The 19,995-nt window shown below is 33.6% G+C and overlaps 2 protein-coding genes across 3 annotated transcripts in view; both read left to right on the forward strand.

Moving 5' to 3' along the window:
• Positions 1-26: 26 nt before the first annotated feature.
• LOC126834840 (neurocalcin homolog) overlaps positions 27-19,995 on the forward strand; it is a 91,810-nt gene continuing 71,841 nt past the window's right edge. Inside the window, exon 1 of the mRNA XM_050567035.1 lies at positions 27-400. The gene's annotated coding sequence lies outside the window, so the exon portion shown is untranslated. The remainder of the gene's footprint in view (positions 401-19,995) is intronic.
• LOC126834839 (neuronal calcium sensor 2) overlaps positions 407-19,995 on the forward strand; it is an 83,162-nt gene continuing 63,573 nt past the window's right edge. The window contains exons 1-2 of one of the 2 annotated variants that reach the window (XM_050567031.1): positions 407-805; positions 2,462-2,512. The gene's annotated coding sequence lies outside the window, so the exon portion shown is untranslated. The remainder of the gene's footprint in view (positions 806-2,461; positions 2,513-19,995) is intronic. The other variant, XM_050567032.1, reaches the window with a different exon arrangement.

Here is a 19,995-nt window from a genome sequence, read left to right on the forward strand (position 1 = left end):
CGGGAGGGGACGAAAACGCACGCACGCACACACACACACACACACACCGTACGCATTTGTTTTGGTTTCGTTAATCACCTGCTCTCCCGTTCAGTGTATATTGATAACGATATACGCGATTTACGTCAATGGTCGTATCGAACGTTTTTGCGTTCCGTTCCGAATAGAAGTTAATAATAATAATAATAAAAAAAAAAATTAATGCGCAACGGTAAGTAGTCGAATTTTTCGTCCGTCCGCCGCCGCCGCCGCCGCGTCCGAAGTCGCGCTCGCGTTTTTTTCCGTTTTTTTTTCTTCTAATCGTCCGACGACAGCGAGACACCAGCGGTCCCACCGAAGCCTATCCGGCTGCAGCGCGGACTCCGTTGTCCCGTATGATTGTTCGTCAGCCTCTCCGACGGTAATACAACCGACTGATGTCTCGTCGACCAGCTACGGCTCGTAGTTTCACCGCTCCACAAAGCGGGAGAGAGAGAACCGTTTCCATCCACATCCTTTAGTTGTTAGGTGTTCAAATTGTGTAGCACAATTTAGATCCGGTAGTCTTCCTTGTACGGTATGTCTTCCCCGTTTAGGTATCCTTATGTTGAAACCGTTAGTAATCGTCCTTGGTACCATTCTCAGCTCGGCTGTCCTCTTTCTGTATTTTATTTAGACTTTAAGTGTATACAACTTTCTTACTAGTAGTTAGATTAAGCGCTATAAATGTATTGTACCTACACTTCATATTTTGGTTTACACACGTGTTCGGAGTATCCTGTTTTCACCTATGCCAGCATTTCATCTTCGTTGAGTACTATAAAATGTAAGTATCTACATATATAATAAAATAATGTGTAAATATATTGTAGTACAATGAAACCCTTCTAAGGCGGACCCTGGACAAACAAGAAAACTGAATAAGACTCAATTGATGCATCGTCCCTTCAAATCGTTTTGTCTGTGTTAATATTTCACTGAATAATACGGGCAACAATGTGTCACGGAATTTTTTTTACAGTCCTGTGCGTTTCTGTCTAACGGCTTTCATTGTATATCTAATGGCTGCCTTAATTAGTTTTGTTTATGCGTTTCAATTGAGGCGCTTAAGTAGGTACTCGATAGATACCTGTGTTTAGTTAGTAAATATTTTTAATAGGTTTTTACAGGCCGAGCAAATTATTTTTCCATCTTAAGTGATGTTCGATATTGGCACTGATCAATGTAGTACTGCTAATTATACTTTCGATACTCTAGGCATTAGTTAATATTGTTGCCAACAGCGTCCGAACGAAGATAAACATTTTAAAAGTAACTCATTGACAAGCTTTCATCATTACACACACTTGCTTTGTGTAACACTTGCATGTTTATTATATATTTTAAATTTTGAGAAAGTGTTTGGCTTTTTGTATCGAGGATATGATTTGATTTTTCATTATTCTTCTTGGGCTTTGTGGAAAAGTCTCGAGAATTGTGCAAAATGCACACACATCGAGTGCTGTAAATTATCTGTTGACACAGTTGGCAGTGCAGCGCGGTTAAAACCTAAATTACATACCTAAAAGCGTTGCCTAGTAGTAGCTGTCATTGTTTTTATCACAAAACCGATTAGAATATTAGCACAATTTCAATTAACTTTGATCAAATAGCATCAGCACAATCATATTAAGTACTAAAAATTGACTAGACTTTACGGCTAAATTTTAATAAATAGTAAACTAAAAATGTATATCTTAATTTCAATTAGGTTGAAATTATTTACAATTAGTTCAAAAAAGGTTTATGGTATAGTAATTTATCGTTATTTAAAAAAAAAGTTTTATTTAAATAATAATCTAATAAATCAGCAGTGTTTGAAAACCATTAATAAAAATGATTCATAATTTCAAAAGTAAAAATTTAAATAGCCGATCAAAATTGGGTTTGGTATTAAGTAATACCATTAATATACTGTTTTATTGACTTATGTCACATATTAAAATTTGGACACTTTATTTTTCAGTAAAAAATTATGTGGTAATAATACTTATAATTTAGTCACTTTGTTACTTCAAAGAAAATTGTTCGTTTAAATATATAATTTCTATATAGTAAAACCATATAATATTATAAAAGGAAACTGCAATTGTACCCAAAAAAAGAGACAGATTTATTGTCGTTAAAAAAATGTTTATCACTATAATTATTTGCCAATTTTGTTATAAACCAACTGATAATAAAAATATATATATTCCTCTGTTATATATATATATATATATATTTCGGATGATTTTATTTTATTCATTTTTACAAATTAGTCATATACATATGTTAATTTATTATAACAAATAGTTGTACATTAATTCATACTTAAAATATGTACATAAAAAATGTTTAATGACTGTAACTAGAAATAGTCGTATCATGTTAGACGTTAACATTTGGCTATGCTTTACAAAAATATTTTTAATTTGTAACGACTGGCTTGATTATTTTCCAGGGGCAAATAATTTTGATGCAAGATATATGAATCCAGAATTGAAAAGAAATGGTGAGTACAACAGCTTTGGTCGAAGGGAAAGAGCAAATATTTTATACGAACAAAGACTACAGTGCATAATCAAATTAGAAAAAAGAAATAAAAGCAAAATTCAAGTTCTTTTATATATTTTTCAGTAAATTTAACAAATTCTTTTTAAATAACAAAGTTATGTAACTGGACAAACTTGATACCCTCAAAATAGATGGCTTGATTTAAAATGTCTCCTCGGTGAATTTATGTAAAACATTGACCACAGTTTACCTTTGCTTGTTGCTTTTAATAGGTAATAATAATAATAATTTTTATTAGAGCTGAATTATGGATAATTTTCGACTGACGGTTTGACCACTAGATAGCGTTACAGTTTATAAATCGGTCGTTTTAATTCGGAAATTATTTTTCATACCTATTACGATTAAATACGTCTATCCGACATGTGAAACCTAAACGTCGGAAATGATATATTGTAAATTAAAATATGCGAAACGTATGATTATCATTTGTGAAAAGTTACAACTACAGTTGGACCATGTCGATTTTCAATAAAAAAAAAAAAAAAAAAACGTTTTAGAATGTCGGTTTTTTTCTCTCGATCGAATTGTGCAAAACTAAACCAATATTGACCTATAACGTTATATAGGTTTTGTTTTATTTGTGTGTGTGTGTGTGTAAAACAATTGATTGGCATCATGGTGTAAATTATTACAACAACGGTTGTTAGATATTATAATAATTGTGTGTGTGTGTATTATCGACGGCGGCGGTTCGGTAAAAACAAAAAAAACGAGGGCCAAACCGAAAGCTTTATGTAATTATTATTATTATTATTATTTTTTGCCTTTTAAGAACACTCGATGACGGTCTCGCGAACTATCGACCTATATATGTATAATAAAAAAAAAAAAAAAAAAACGAAATTAACATTCCGCCTATCGAATTTACATATTATATTATCATATTGTTGCTATATTACCTTCTTACCAGCTACATATATATATATATATACCGTCGCATACACGATCCGTGACACACAATTCCGTGTAAATATTTGTACGGTATTATTCGTACGTCATCTATATTATAATAATAATGTATGTTCGGCGTGTAGACGACCGCACGTTGTACATTATGTAATAATAATAAAATATAATAATATGTAAAACCGAGCGTGTGACTTTTAATAATCGTGTCTTGTCGGTGATGATAATATAGTGATAATTAAAGATTGTATTCCGACTGCTCAGAAGGGTTCCCACTGGAAAACCGCCCTCTTGACCATCACCCTCCCCGACACAAACAGTATAAAAAAAAAACACCAGAGCGAAGATCATCTGTAAAATACATACATAAAAAAGTATCTACATATATTTTTAATATTGGAAACAACGACTCGACAGTTGTTGTATTTTTCAAAAAATGTCTTCATGATTTTCTATCGACTTGTGTAAAATATAAAATATTATAATTTTCAATCGCAGTACTTGTTTTATGATAAAATTTGTATGATCAATTTGTAAGACACTCGTTTTCTTGGGAAGTAATGACAATTTTATAGTTTCTCTTTATGGAAACATTTTTATTTATGTTGTTTTACAACATTATAAAATTACTAAATAATTACCTTTTTTAGTATTTTCCTGAGCGCTATCAGCTTTTGAAAATTATATTTGAAATGAGTTACGTTGTAGACAACCAGCTATATGGGAACGTATAAATTTAATTAACTCTTTGAGAGTAGAATAATTTTCTGACAATTTAGACTGGTCGATAACCAGTTATGGATAATTACTTTTCAAGCTATTAAAGTATAAAAGTATAGGAGGAAGGGTGGAGTTTAATATTATTTTTATCTGCTGGCGTTATTCGACCGCATTACGTTATCACCTCCAGTCTTAAATTTTAAACTAATATTAAACTTAAAAAGTAATTATCCAAAACTGGTTATCGACCAGTCAAAATTGTCGGCTAATTTTAAAAGTTAGCTAACCCTTTTGCCATAATCATATTTACGCTGCAACACACTAAAACGGCCCTAGTCAGGGGTAAGAATACACTAGAACACACTTACCTGTATATATATCTAATATTCCCATTTAAGTTTCAAAAATTAATAGCTCTCTGGAAAATACTAAATAACGTTAATATTGGGTAGGTTTTTAATATTGTACAATAATATAAACAACAATTTTTTCAAAAGGAAAAACTATAACATTTTAATTATTTCCCCAGAAAATGAACGTCTTGGATGTGTTATAATTTTCTTAAAATGTGCAGTTTGTCGCTTGAGAACAATGGATTTGATACACGCCATTACCATACTCCATTTTTTTTTATTTAACTCAAAAATTGTTCTACTATGAAATAATAATGTTAAAATGTCGAGTTAATCGCATTATTATTACACGAGTTCATGTATTTTTAATATTTTAAAAATACACTCGCGGTTTCATTTTGTTACATACTTTTATACATAATATAATACACTGCGAGGCGTATAGAAAATAGACATTTCTGAAAGGTAAGTAAGCGTAAAACTAACTGAAATAATATAAAAATTGGACAGTTGTCAGTTTAAAGAAATATTTGACGAGTGTACAATTTTTAACTTAAATGTTTGCTGTTAAAGTCGAGGAAAATCCGTCAAAATAGGATTTTTACAATTCAAATCCAATCTCCGAAAATAGAACTTTAAAAATTCAATTATTTGAAAAATGTTTTAAAAGTTGAAATGGATTTTTTTTTTGTGTTTATCATCTAAGTCGAGAGGTTTTTTTTGTGAATTTGCCATTTAGTAAATATTATGTCTTAAAACATTTTTCTTAGTACCATGACTAACATCGCCAAAATAGAAAGACACTATTGAACCAAGCATTTATTTAATTCTTTAAACATAAGGTTGTATTAAACTAAACATAATACTGTTACCGTCTATCAATGTATCAGTAAATAGCTGTTGCTGGCTCATTTTCCCTTAAACCGTATTTTTGCTATTGACTTATGGTTTAATGTTAATAATAATAAAAAAAATATGACAATATGATAATACTTGCTAAGAAACGGTGGCATTTTATAGTAGTCACTTATTTGTGATTATTATTTTTTAATTAAAACGTACAGTCGGCACCATCAAGTTAGATAATATATTATGTAATCTAAAAAAACCTACTCAAAAGTCTATATAAACCGATCTGTTTGATCCCTTTTTTATGTGCAGATGTCTTTAAGCTGAACATTTTTTTAACTCGATGGTGGCTTATTCATCGATTTGACAATTTTTTTTTAAATTTTCAACTGAGACATTTTACCTATAAATGGAGAGGGACCAACCTTTACCACCCCCTGTTTCACCTCTGACTGTAGCACCCTGTATGGTTTAGTCAGGTGGACATTCCATATTTAACATGGTGGATATCATCATCATTAAAAATAGTGGTGGCTATCTTCTCATTTATCAATCAGAAATGGAAATGGATCATATTTTTCGATGGAATTTATTTATTTTATAGCTTAAGTATACTAGGTTATTGCATCTCTACCCTCACGCTGTCATTTTGTGAATTGATAATACAATAAAGTGGGGCGTATACAATAACCTAGTATATTTAAGCCATGGACATAATATTAGTATACATGAGAAGATGGCGGCCCCCATTCGAACATAATTGTTTACATTAAGTGTCCTCTCTGATTTAATCTACTCTGTGGTTTAGTACACTGTAAAACGTGGGTAGTCGACTGTCGCGATTTTCACTGATAACAACAATCTATGACGGACGAACTAGGAGGAGGGCATCGCGTCTATAATATACGTATTACCGACTATATTGTATCAGATTATATTAATTATTATATCCCAAACATTGGCCATAATAACCAATGACAATAATAATATAGTACACGGCCGTCACGACGAGTTTATCCGCATTATTATGTGCGGACCCATTGTTTGCCCGTGTAACCTCCGGGCGGCCCTTTTGAAATCACTGGAAAGAGGTGTTTTTATTTTTATTTTCACTTTTAGAGACTAACAAGTCCACAGAACCGTAATGAGGATATTGTCGACCAAAGCTTCCGTGATTAATGGGCCCTCGGAGATTAATTATTTTCTATAATTTCGGTTGTTTTGTGTTGCGCTTGTTATTGTATTGTTGCATATTATATTAATTGTTACTGTCCGCGGCGGCGCACTTCAACACTGTGCATGTATAATGCATACACAATACATTAAGTATCAGGCCTACATAATATAATATAATATATATATATATATATATATATAAATTGTTATATCCGTGTGAAAGCCTCGGACGACTATGGGAAATTTATAATAGGAAAAACCGTCGCTAGCAACAAAAACACCCTAACGCCACGGTGTATCCGTGTATTATTATTATATTGTATTATAACGTGGCGGCCGATATTTTAATTAAAACTCGAGTGCGGTAAATCTTGAAGTTCATCCGATCTACCACACACATCCTGGCTCCTGCTAATAACATAAAAATATAACTAGATATTAGATACGACGGTAGCTGCGGTAGATACTGCGCTGTCTCCCGAAAAATAATTACCAGGGCTATAAACAATTTTTGTATAATAAATATGAGTAAGTACATCGATAGCATATAGTGTACAGGTGTCATACCAGTGCTTATTTATGGAACGCATAGCCTCTTACGCGTTGTGCACAAATATCGGAAGCCAAAAATTCTTAGTTGTTAAAGGACATTATTTAGAGTGGTACTAATTTTTTTTAATTCATGCATGGTTTCAAATGAGCAAAAAAAAAAAAACACTAATTTATTTGGATTTCTTCTTTTATCTTAGTATATTACAAATTACACTTATAATTTGTATCGTTTCAAATTAATTTTTCTTCGAGAATACGAAATTGTGACATTCATATTTGAGTAAAACTAAAAAAGATTTTCTGTCTGCAAAGTAAAAATATTAGGTGACAAAAACTTTTCGGTGAAATATTGATCTGAACTAAATTTTTTTTTAACAAAGCTATTAATTAAAAAATAAGTTTTTCAAAAAATTTAAGTACATCATATAATTTTCTGTTTAATATAAAATGTACATATGTATTTACATAAGTGTGTTCATTTTTTGGGAATAGAATGTTTAAGGTTTTTTTTTAATTAACAGTTAACTTGTGTAGGTAGGTATTACTTTCCATAGCATTATCTGTAGTTATAATATTAGAGTCAGATAGGGTAATATTGTAGACAATTTTTAGTAATTTTCAACAGTTTTTGTTTTTTTTTTAATCAAAATTTGCAATATTACGATAACGATTAATATAATATCTGTGTAAGGAAAATGTATGTTTTATAATTTTTAGAAAAAGTTGGAGTTTTACCCGCAGGACACACTTTTATCCTGCCGTAATAAAATAATTCGGTTACGTCACTGCCAGCCTAGCGGCCGTTTTTCGTATTATTGTTGCTTTTAAAATTGATTAGCTATTCGACTATACAACACAAACGACGGCTCGGAAACTACTCTGTATACGTGCACTTAAAATAATTATTTAGGTTAAGTACTCGGAGCAATCTATACAAACGTGTCGAAATCTCAATAATCGTTCTTTATCCGACGCTCGTAAACTTTGGTAACACTATACTTTGTTGTAGGTCTTATTATTATTGTTATATCAATATAATATAATAATAATATAGTGTTTGAGAGGTGTCGACTAGTCGTAGTGCGCACAAATTATTTCTAACGGTGGCGTCATACTTTTGTCTGTGTTCGTGTATTATTATTGTTACAATCATCTATATGGATTTTCCATTAATCCTACTCTTAATAATATTTTATTATTGTACAGAGCACGCAATGAATCACTTTGTGCGTCGCAATATAAAAGTATGTAGGTTGACAGTTACCAAATTTAACAGCTTCTAGTTTTAAAACCGGCGTATACAGGGTGTCGCACAAGGATATAGTATAGGCTCACTATAAAATTTCTCAAAATGAAATACAGATTATGCGAGGCCGTCATTTTGATTTTCGCATTTCCCTTCATAAAGCGTTGACCGAAATTTAGGGAAGCTCGATGTAATAAAATGTTGTTAAAATAACTAAATTTTCAAATTAATTTTGTCGATGAAACGTCTATTGAATATGGCCAATTTAACAATAAGAACTTTAGTGAGCATTGAATTAAAAAAAAAAATACCGTACGTGTACTTCAATTAAGTGATTTCATTAATGCTTGTATTTACAAGCTGTGAAGGTTAATTTGCTCCAATCGTCTACCGAAATGAATGTTTCTATTCTCAAACGAATTTTGACTAAACTGTATGGTATAATAAAACTATACAATACAATTAATTAAGTATATCGAATGTCATCTATAGATAAAGCCGATTAAACCGTCGTAGGCCGGTCCCTCCCCTTCAAACTAAAATAAAAATGTCCACCAACGAATTTCCTTATATTTCATTATATTAGCTTTTCGCGTGCAATTGGTGTGCATTTTAATAATTACAGATTACTCGTTTTGTCGATGCACAGTAAAATCATTATAATAATTCATTTCGTAGCTTTGCAAAAACAACATTCTTATGTTATTTTACCCCAACGTGAATTTATAATAATTGTAAGTGCAAAACATTAAACATGTACGTTTTTACTCGCCTAGTCGCGATATCTATGGATTTCCAATTACTTACATATGTTTTTCGACTAAAACCACGATGTAACGTTGGTTGTATAATGTTAAAACGTTATATTTTCAAAGGTGATATAGAAGTTAACCAGTCCGTCGTAGAGATTTTTCAATATCGTGAGAGATGTGATAAATAAAGATATGGGAGATGCGTGGAGCGAATAAAAAAATGGTGATGCATAGGAAGTTGTGGAAAAATAATGATTTGACTCGTCGATTTCATTTGCATGCCATTAAGCGAAGACGATTTATTTAACTAGTTAATTGTAATGTCAGATTCTAAGCGTTATTTTTTATTCCCTCAACTTCACTACTAGTGTTCGTTTCGATAAACTACTCGGCTGTTTTTTTCTCTTGCCTCTTATTCGTAGGTTGGATTTATATCATAATAATTATTATGCGATTTATCATTTGCACCCTTTTTGCTTCATAGCTTTCTATCCATGGTTCCAGCATAAATGTATTACATTCGTCGTTCACCTGACCTTGAGATATGTAACTTATTGTAACAGTCGCGGTCGTTTCAAAACGGCACTCCGGATAGGCAATTTAATAGCGTCGGCGCGTTCAATCCATCTGGGTGGGTATTTTAAAATAATATTAATGTTAATAGTATTATAATATGGTATTGTCATTATGTAAATAAGTAAAATAACTAATACATTTATGATGATTTATTCCATCGAGCCGACGTCAATAGTGACGCGTGGGTGACTATATATGTGTAATATACTACTTATCGCGTTCGTGTCGATAGTCTGAAAACGAAATATTATTACAACCATTTGCAATGACAATATTCCGGTATTACGCTTACTTAGTGCGGGTAACAGCTGGATGGGTTCGTTGGAAACCCAACCCGTGGATAAACGCATAGTGTGCATTGGACATCGTTTGTCGAAAGGAGATATCTGTTGATTGTTACCGATAAGGTTGGTAAAATAAAGGTAAATGTTCGTTTAATGTCTAGAAGTCCCCTTTTTACATTTAGTATGATAATATTGTACACTTGATGTGGAGCGAACAGAAGTCTTGTCGGCAATGTTGATTTCGAGAATAACGCCAAACATTGGCAAACTTAAAAGTGCAATAATTTAGTAATTTTTAGCTACAAACTAGACGTCGTGTGCCAGGTGTCAAGTTATTCGAAAATCAATCGAAACTCAGAAAACAGCACCGATTCAATTTCTGAAAAAGCCGACAAGAGGTATCTTTTCGCTTTCCGCATCTCATAATATATACCGGTCTAGTTCACCGAGCAATAGTGTTCAAGTGAATTCGATAGGTACTCTCGTCGCTAGCAGGTTTGGTCTCTCAATTCTCCGTTGCCGTCGACAACGTTAAATATTAACAGTAGGTATATATCGGCGTTGTGTAATACTTTGTGTGTGTGATATACTCGAGACGATATTTTTCCTACACCGTGTTAAGTCGTGTGAGCCATACGTGTCGTGTATCCCGGGCCGTCTCGACCAAACTAGATTTGTGAGATTCAATTACGGTTTCGGTATATACCACGGCTCGGTTGATAGATACGATATCGGCGCACCAGCTGTACACGTCATATAACGGGTAACGGTATATTCTGCAGGCAATGAAAATGTACATATCAACATCAAAAATATTAAAAAAAATAAAACCGACTGGTTTCTTTTGGAATGTCGAATTAAAAATATGCTAATAAAATGTTACCCTCGGCTATTATAATATACAGGCATGACGCCAGTTGCCAGTATTAATAATAAAAAACTACACTCGCACACACAATATAATATGTGTATATTTTTATACCTTTGTAAATTATAACATATTATGCATATTATTCGGCCTACTGTAAGTCCGAGGGATACAAAATTGTAAAATGACAAACATTTTTTTTTTTTAGATTTAACCTTTTTACGCCATAACAAAAGACTAACCAATAGCGCTTTATTGTTTAGGTAAAGCGTCTATTCTCAAAATAGCACATACCTATTTTACTATTAGGTATGTGCAAAACTGGGATGTTAACAAATTTATCTCCAATAAATTATCCCTACAACAGATTTGTAGTGTGTCGCTAAAATCGCCTATCTAATAACTTCTTATATATTTTAAAATTGTAGAATACAAGTTAAACTTTAAAACAATCAATTTGTTTGCATTTTATACCCATTAAATATTTTGTACAAAAAATGAAAGTAATGTCGTTTAACTTAAAAATTAAAAACTGAACGTTAAACCATTGTGTGTAAATAGTAAAGAAGCAGCAAGTTTGTATAGGTAACAATGTTAGTTTTAGCTAATAATGATTGGCAACTCTATTGTACGTTTATTTCGAATAATTTCCTAATACCTAGTTAGTAGTTTAATGTAAATTATTAAAAGAATAAAAAAAACAAACAAAAAAACAGAATTTTGAAGATTTCTTTTGTATCAAAAACCTTTGAAAATTATCGAGAACTTCTAAAACACTTTTTTTTTATGGCAATCTTAGGTTAATGCATTTTAAATTATTATGGGAGTACCGTCGTAGGACATATATAGATATTTTTTATATGATATATTGTAAATGTTGTAAATATTATGAAACATTTTTCACATTGGCAAAATATAAAAGAGACAGCTCTGTAACTTCTTAAAGCATTACGCGTTCTTTTAAAACGTCACCGCTAAACCGCATAAATCGACACCCTTTGAATTTAAGTTCCCCTGTCGAACAGATGAAAACCGCCATAAATACAAGTCGAATCCGGAAGTCGGCAAGTGGCAATTACTTCCTTTTTCTCGGTAATCTTTACTCTACTTGTGCATAAAACCGTTACTTACTTAATTAAATGTACTGTAACCATATCAGTTAAGTGTACGGTGCATCAATGGATATAGTCTACCGGAATCCGGATGTTGAATGGTGACCATATTTTTCTGTCAGCCGACAAATACGTTTTAGTTTATATTTTTATATCATATAATATTTATAGAATTGTTTTATTGGCTTATACTAAATATTACAATTGTTTATTCCGCTTAATATAATCCGACGGCGATCGTAAACTGTTCTTCTTTACCATTCGCGCTATTCAATCGGGTTAAGTAATAAATATTTTATTATAAAAATATAGGTACATATTAGACTTTAAAAAAAATTGTATTTTATACTCTCGACGGGGTTTATAGCATACGCCATGGATGGCATCGTCCGTCCCTCTTTTATTAACTAAAGTATAATATAGATCAATTGTTAATTTTTATGACGAGTAAAATGAAAACAATAATTTGGGTTTAAGACAATAGCCAAACAAGAGAAGGTAATAGCTATAATAATTATTTTTTTGGACGAAAGGTAATAAATATTAATAAAAAAAAAAAAGTAATGCTTTTGTTGGCCAAAACGAATTAGTCGTTGAACATGAACGGCTTCGATTACCGCGTTCATTTCTTTAATAAAAGGGGTTACTTTTATGAAGTCTTTTGTAAACAACAGAATCGTTTAATTCTGTTGAAAGCTCAACAATTCTACAATGTCTATATTATGTATTTTGTCGTTCTGAGAAATATTGTATTTGCATAGTGATGTTTTCTGTGTTTGCATATATTTTGTTAAGTTGAAAAAAAAAAACTATATTATCGGACGGGGTCGACTGGCGAGTATTTTGTCTAACAGTATATATTATATTTTTTTATAACTGTTTTGAATAATTTGCCAATATAAGCTACCGTGGGTGTGCGTTTGTATGTAATATATTTTTGTGCGTTCGAGGTCTTCTATTGGTTAGCCTCTGGTAATAGACCATATTAGCTTTCGGGTTTGGCTGCGAATCGTCGTTTTCCGACATTTTTGCAATTCGATTTTTCACGCTCCGTCTGAGTTACAATTCGTTTTGCCCTTCCCGTCGTTTTGGCATCGGCGGCGCTGTTTATTTATTTAATAATTTTTTCTCCCTTGTATTTTTTTTTTTTTTTTTTTGGCAATGCGCGACGGGAAACGCTATATACGGAACAATTCGCCGAGTTATATATGTGTATGTGTTTCCCACCGACTCGTGTAATGTATATTACTATTGCGGACGGCTACTACATATATTATACCTGCTTGTACCTCTGCTACACGGAGGCGGGCATCGATCAAAGTGTCACCGGGCGGGTCCAGGGACCACGGCGGTGCCGCCGGTTCGGTTCGGTTACAAATGGTCTCCGGTGTTGGGAATAAGCGATACGCTTTTTGATCCGAACAAAACGCCAAAGTACGTGAATATACGACGAGGGCGAAAAATCGGTTTAACTCGGCCTCCGAAAGTGTTGTATTTTTGTATGATTGCAATAAAACGTCGTGTGATCGTATGCGGGCAAATAACACAGTAAAGGTTTTCCGCTTCAGGTGTGTGCGCGTTTTGCTGTATCGAAGGCCGGATGCCAGCATCTACGTATAAGTGGCTTTCAAACGCAAATGGAAACAGTATATTCGTTCAATATGTGTTCGAACACTGCAACACTGTTTAATGTGATATCATACATTTTAGGTTATTTTTTATATTTAGCGATTATAATACTAAACGTCCTTTTTTTTTCAATTTACTAAACTAACCGTATAGTTTTTCATGATACAGGAAGATTTAGAACACATTTTGTAGACTTGTTACTTTTGAAATTTGACTTGCAGTAATAGGATCGAGTTTCATTCATTTTAAAACATTCTAAGTCCCATTTAGAGTGTGAGAAAATTATTGGAATGAGATGATACTTTTTAAGACAGTCTAGGACTGATTTGCCTAATTTATGGTCCGTTTCAGATTTTTTTGTTTTACTAGAGTTTAGCGAAACTTGATGGTTTTAGAAACACAAAATTTGATTGGTTAAATTTTATTTTATACTTGCAAGTATTGTAAATTAATGCTTAATCACAGTTTAGGTAATTTTAATAAACAGGTAAAGAAAATAAGTATTATAGACTATAGTTATGGGAATGTAGTATGTTATAGTGATAGAAAGTATAAGTACAATTATTAAATAGTACATAAATATAATACAGGATTGTTTTCAGACCATGCCACCATTTTATTTATTTGCATAAATTGTTAATTATTTATATTTAGTATGTGAAATTGCAAGTTTATTGAATAATATAACAATCAATTTGACGCTGTTTTAAGGATTATAGAGCAATTTTGGAGGGGGGTTGGCGTTTTTCACGACGAAAAATAGCTCTAGAGGAAAACTTAGGGGTCACTTGAAAATTCTTGCAAATAATAATAATTAATTGTATACCATTTTGGGATCTCTGATGTCTAGTTTAAAATGTTTAATATTAGATATTATTGTGTTTGATATTTTTTCGTCCTGCTTATAGCCTCAATACCATTCCGATCGGACGTAACCTACCCGTCGTGGAACGTACTACAATACTAAATTCTAGTTTTAATAATGAAAATAATATTAATAAACTATACGACGACTGCGATGACGATGAATGATGATGGTGTGGTCGGTCGGCCGTAGATATATTTAATTCTCTTCCGGGCTTCGGCTCCAGTGAATTTAACTTTTTTGACGAATTTGATCGTTCATCCCCCGCCCCCTCTCCTCCACCCTCTTTGCCATCGCAATATAGTATAATTATTTTTCCACGCGATTCGTGGGAAAGCGACACCTGTTAAACCCTCGCAGCCTTTTCCACGCCGTCGCAGCCTCGCTGCAGGTCGCGCGGTGCGGTCGAGTACGTCTATTGTACCCCCTCCCCCCTTACTATATATGTGTGTGTGTGTGTGTGTGTATGCAAACAGGAGAAAGAGCTTGATGCTGGTACCGCCGCGTTAGACCGACCGGAATGAGGGAAAATGTGTGTGTGTGTGTGTGTGTTTATATATATATATGTGTATGTGTATAGTAAAGGAGGGTATGATAATAAAAAAAAAAAAAAAAAATTACGGTTCGGTTTTGGCGGGGTCACGAAGGGACAGGCATCGTATCGATCGGAGTCGCGCCGGCGCTGCTGCTGTTCAGCCCGTACATATCCTTTTCCTCTTTGCGCTCCCTCGGGACCGACCATCCCGTATCCCTCCTCCCCCCCCCCCCGCCCCCGCTTCCTGTCATACCGTCCATATTGGCCGTCGTTGTATGCGTTGTGCGTACCACCACCACCGCCTCCTATCATCCATAAGGTGTACCCTTGGATCCCGGGGGCCGTCAGAGTAGTCCTGTGCAGAGTGTGTGTATGTGTGTTTGTGTGTATTATCAAAGAGAAGACGGCCGTGGCCGAGGTGTAGTCCGGGGCAACGGTTAAAAAGACCGGAGTACAACACGGAATCCCGAGAGAACTCCTATAAAATATAATGTATACATATATATATATATATATATAATAGTGATGGCGGTTGTTGTTACGCCGATAATCTTTTCGGACACACCTTTCGCCGTGTACCACCGCCGCCGCTGTACTCGCTCGTCCCGGTGTGTTTCGGACCTCCTCTACCTCCCCCAAAAAACCACCCCCGCCCTTGCCCCGAACTCACGACCGCGTCCGTGAACCTCGGTGGATTTGAATTTTTTAAAACACATTTTTCTCGGCCGTTCGCGCTTTATCCGTCGCTTCATTTCACGCAGGTACAGCGCAACAACCCTTTTGTGCGTTACACGGACGATCCGACTTTTAGCCAGTTTTCTTTTAGTTCTCGCTATTTACTAACCGACACCGCGGTAATAGACAGGAAGTGGGGTAATACCCGTCGAAAATTGATCGAGATAAAACCAACCGCCGCGTTTTAGGCCTCGACCGTGTGGACCGTTTTGACGTGAAAACTCACTCGGTCGATCCAGACGCGAGAAGGTCGTTTGATGATATATTTGTATGCTATTATTGTGCGCGTTTTTCTTACCCTTCGCCCCGGTCTCTTCCATCGGGTTCTGTTGTCGTGATCTTTAATAATAACGCAAAATATAAGTACCCGCCGCAGCCGCTTTTTTATTGTTATTATTATTTTATTCTGCGCGTCCCGCGAAATCGACAGACCGCCACCGCGGTGGTGAGATCGATAGTTTTTTAATTTACCCGCGCCGTTACTTGTGTTTTCGAAACGCAGTGCTCGATGTTTGTGTTGTACCGAAATAAATTAAAATATAACGTCAATTATATTAATAATGTAATTGGTCTTATTGAACCGCCGGTCTTAACGTTCGACGGGATGTGACAGTAATTTTTAATTACATAAAAAACATAATGAAGTACTACATAATAATATAATGTGCAAAATAGTCGCATGTTTCTTTTGTCTTTATCTAATTTGTTTTCATTTTAAATTTAAGTAGATACTGTCTTGTTTTTAAACAACGGTATGATTACGTCAAAATCGGGACGTTATCCTCTCGCAGGATAATGTATAGGATTTTATTTTAAAACTTTTCTTTTCTCTCTACGCGAACCGAGACATTTTTCTCGTCGTGGCGCACGCTTTAAAGTACCATATTACTATATATATATATACACACACACACACACCCCCACACACAAAGCATATTATATATTATACGTGTATTCTACTTCGGGCAAAACATACAGTCCCGCCCGTTATGTATGATATTCTTCCTGTTCCGTTTCAGGTTGTTTTATTCGTACAATTATTATCGCCGTGGTTTTTGCTATTCATACATACATATACACACACACACACACACACACAATATATATATATATATATATATATATTACACGTATACAGGTGTTTTTTGGAGCTTGTCGTGTGCGCGGTTAATTTTCGTGATATATATGCAGTACATTTTCGAGGCACATGCGGCGAAATACTTTTTCATCCATCAAATATCAGGTCAACAACTCGGCTGCATGGCTGTTATTGCTTTTATTTTTTTATTAACTTCCACGGGAACACCGCTGTGTCGGTGTGAATGTACCATGTGTGTAATATATGATTCGTTTACAACATTTGAATTCAAAAACGGAAGTTTGGTAAAAGGCCTCCGTCGCCGTCAGCGTTTCACATCAAATAATAATTATTATTATTATTATACGATCGGTGACCAACTGCGGAGCGTGTATGTACGATATATGTGTGTGTGTACGCGTGTACTTTTCCCAAAGGGGCGGTAGACGAAAGATAGGGGGATTTAAATACATATGCTTGTGTGTATATAAGATGGCGGGGTGCGTAACAACTCGGTGGAAACGATCCGAATATCCAACAACGGCAAACTTTCGTCGAGCATTACACACGCCATATTGTCTATGCTCCCGACCGGGGTACGCTTGTTATCTAATCGAAATTATGACATCATGAAAGGCGTTTAATTGAAGAAACTTTTTTTCAAAAAATAACAGTATAAACACTTGATTAAAAAATCGCAACTAAAACAATATAAGCCAGTACAAATAATGAAATATAATACGGTAATCAATACTTAAGGAAATTTACCAAGCTAGATATCCTATATTCTTTCTTTTTTTGCATTAAAGCGAAAATAATTATTCGTATATTATATTATATTATGAGAAAAATAACTGCACTTATGGTAAAATTAGGTCTGTCTCACATAGCAACAAGACAAATAAAATGTGTTTTTCGGTTAAAACAGTATGGTAACACTTTATTTACTTAAATAAACCGTCGTCTTCTACTCAAAATTCTGATGATTCTACGGACCACTGGAAAATATTTAATTCTGCGGTAAAACAATTAAAGAAAAGTTGGCTGGTGTTTGAGTACATGTTTGAAGCGTTGCGTTTTTTAAAAGAACTGGATCCGCAAGGATATTGTGTATGGTGTTCACCTGAATTAATTAGTTTTGGTAACTTTGTGTTATAAAGATAGATCTACAGACATACAACTAGTTTTATCTGATTACAACGGAGAAGACGACGATTGCTACAAAGATAAAATTGGCGAACTAAGCGAATAATTTATCCAATTTCTCAATGATACGCAATCGTTAGATCGTTTTGTAAACAATTATTGTATTATACCAGAGAAAGATAAATCACTGATCGTCGAAGAAAAAGATATATTCAAAACTTTTTTTCAAGTACAAAGTACGGTGGAGAACAAATTTCTACTCGTACAACAATTGGAGCTTTGAATTTAATCGCTTGTAAATTAATTCACTCAAAGTTACTTTAAAGATTTAGGTTTCGTGTATGATTTCACGAACTTAAGACTATAAAATAGATTATACATACAGTAATGAAAAAGTAATGTTATTATTCTTATATTGGTTTCCACTATAAGAATACTATACAACCATCTTTCTCTTCTTAGTAATATTATACACACTGTCTTGTAAAATTTCCTTTATTTTGTGATTATGAATTTTTCAAAACTATATGTAAATTATATTATTGAAATGTAACCATAAGGCTACCGTCCTTTAAATAAAATAATTATTCTTATTCGTTTAATAATTGTGTATAACAAAAAAAAAAGGCCTCATCAAATACAATGCCAGTATTATAATTAAATAATTTGGTAACATTTTTGTGTTCGTGTTGCAGCTTCAATAAAAAAATAAAAATTTTAATTTATAATAGTGAGAGTCTTGAATAAACGGTATAAATTATTTCGGTTTTTGATTTGATGGATTAAATCGTACTGAATAGAGATGACCTTATTAATTAGGTCAAAAATCGATCATTAGTTTATGAGTTTTGGTCCTTCAGGTTGTAAAGCCTCTACAGTAGATTAAAATAGTATGTTATGTAACCAGTAGGTATTTGTTCACTGGTCTATTGATTACTATTATTTTAAGTATAAGCCTTGAGTCAAATTGATAAAATTCCAATTTCGTACTAATTATGTCTAGAAACTGTCATTTTAAGCTATAAATCTATACTTTGGTACAAGGTCTGTATTGGGATATTTGAAAGTAAAATAGGTATTGCATTATAAACTAACCTTACAGCGAGTGTATCTTTGTGAGATGCCCCTCTGTACGGATCTATAATTTATTATTATTATTATTATGACCGTTAGTAAATCTTCTAAGGGTAGTATATCCATTATATTCATAGTGACCATCAGGGTATTTTGTTCATTTGACTCTGCGTATTGCTTCCACCATCGTATCATTATTATGAGTATATTATGGAAATGGTTTTGAATTGCTGCCGGTGTGTTCTATATTATTAAATTATTCACAGCGCCGCGTTTCCATGGTGATTTATATGTAACTCGTATATTAAGCGTCGTATGGTTTCGATTACGGTTAAAAAAAAAAACGGTTCACTTAACTTTTTTGTTATTTTTTCTTTAGTAATTATGTGTTAAACGTTTTAACGTTATTATAATATGTGCGCTTAATTACGTCTAACCCGGTTGAAAATCTCTTTTCAGCCGTTCTATGTACGTAATCGCTTAAGGGGTTTGCTGCGTTAATTTAAGCTCATTTTTAGAGGCTTAATACATGAACACATTTCTCTCGAACGAGCACGCCAGAAAAATCCAACGGTTTGGTGTACCGCTAACCTGGAATATTCTAAATAGTCATAATCATTTTTTTTTGTCTCCTTTATTTTAATATACAAGTGGCAGAAATGTATGTTCGTTGCCTTTCTTCACGCTACAACGCAGCTATAATGGAACCCTAGTCACGTCCTCGACCCTCTAATCTGTGATTGTGCCAGCCGTCTGGTAGAATATATAGACATTGTCAAAGTTATGGCTTTTGAGCTTCGACGCGAAGCCGTGATGGTTCTACAGTGATGTGTGTTTTTTATTTTTTGCGTGTTAGGCGTTAGCATGTATGCGCATTAGCATTGCCAGTTTGTGTTACACGGTGTTGTATTGATCAGCAGCAACTCTTGTGGGCATAGTTTGTTTTTAGTTGGTGCTATAAA

The sequence above is a fragment of the Adelges cooleyi genome, unplaced genomic scaffold (genome assembly GCF_023614345.1).
Source record: "Adelges cooleyi isolate 19-005CV unplaced genomic scaffold, UGA_ACOO_1.1 ACOO_flye_CR_arks_rails_tigmint_CR_PRNA_21, whole genome shotgun sequence".
NCBI lineage: Eukaryota > Metazoa > Arthropoda > Insecta > Hemiptera > Adelgidae > Adelges > Adelges cooleyi.